Source organism: Meleagris gallopavo, chromosome 2 (assembly GCF_000146605.3).
Source record: "Meleagris gallopavo isolate NT-WF06-2002-E0010 breed Aviagen turkey brand Nicholas breeding stock chromosome 2, Turkey_5.1, whole genome shotgun sequence".
NCBI classification, from domain to species: Eukaryota; Metazoa; Chordata; class Aves; order Galliformes; family Phasianidae; genus Meleagris; species Meleagris gallopavo.
In genome coordinates this window covers 39,652,467-39,653,302 of record NC_015012.2, presented here as the reverse complement: position 1 = coordinate 39,653,302, position 836 = coordinate 39,652,467, and the positions used below count along the sequence as shown (strand labels likewise).

Genomic DNA, 836 nt, shown 5'->3' with positions numbered 1-836 from the left:
TTTCATATTTCTGTAGTGTCTGCATTCCATACTCTGAGTGCATGAACAATGCACTGCTTGGAACAATGCTGCAATTAGAAACTTAAAAAAATAAATAATTGAACCAAAACAAAAGCAACAAATGTTTTCAACTGTGAAGATCTCCAGATCACCCTATGTCACATTGCTTAATTCTGCCCAACGGGAAGAGGTTCAGGGAACACCTTGGCTTTAAAGCTAAAATGCCTTGCCTCCAGACTCTTCATGATTAATAGGTATTAGCAGCTTTGATCTCTACTATTACAGCTGCATGAAAACAATAACAGGAACAACATTATAAGAACACAATCATCAACAAAAGAAAGTAGTATCCCTGCTGCTTTAAGCTGCACCTACAACCTTGGTGATCTGTTCTGGCTTTCAACAAGCTTGGATACAAAAGTACAGAAAGCACAGCCAGGTAGGAACAAAACAAAAAGCGAACTACCAGCCATGTGAAGATCAGAAAGCAACACAGTTATAAAGAGAGCACAGTCTCCGAGTAACCAATGTCACTGTTAAGCAAGAAAGCTAACTGCATCTAGAACTAGTTGTGGATCCAGCCCACTGCAGAAATCTCTTTCACAAAACTCTTTTCCCCAAGACAGCAGGCATGGTCTGTGTTAGAGAGGGATGTCTCCTCTTATCTCCTGTAACAGCACAGTCTATGTGAATGACCCTTCAGTCTTTCTAGAACTCAAATTGTGTCCTTCCAAACTTCAAAATAACAGCAATAGTCACTAGACAAGCAAGACTTAGTGAAACATAAAGGTAACAGTTATGGTTAAGAGTATTTATTAGAAAAAGATGCTAAAGCA

The 836-nt window shown here is 39.0% G+C and overlaps 1 protein-coding gene across 1 annotated transcript in view; it reads right to left on the bottom strand.

The window, feature by feature from the left end:
- GNPAT (glyceronephosphate O-acyltransferase) overlaps window positions 1-836 on the bottom strand; it is an 18,025-nt gene that overhangs the window by 15,656 nt on the left and 1,533 nt on the right. The gene's annotated exons all lie outside the window — the stretch shown is intronic.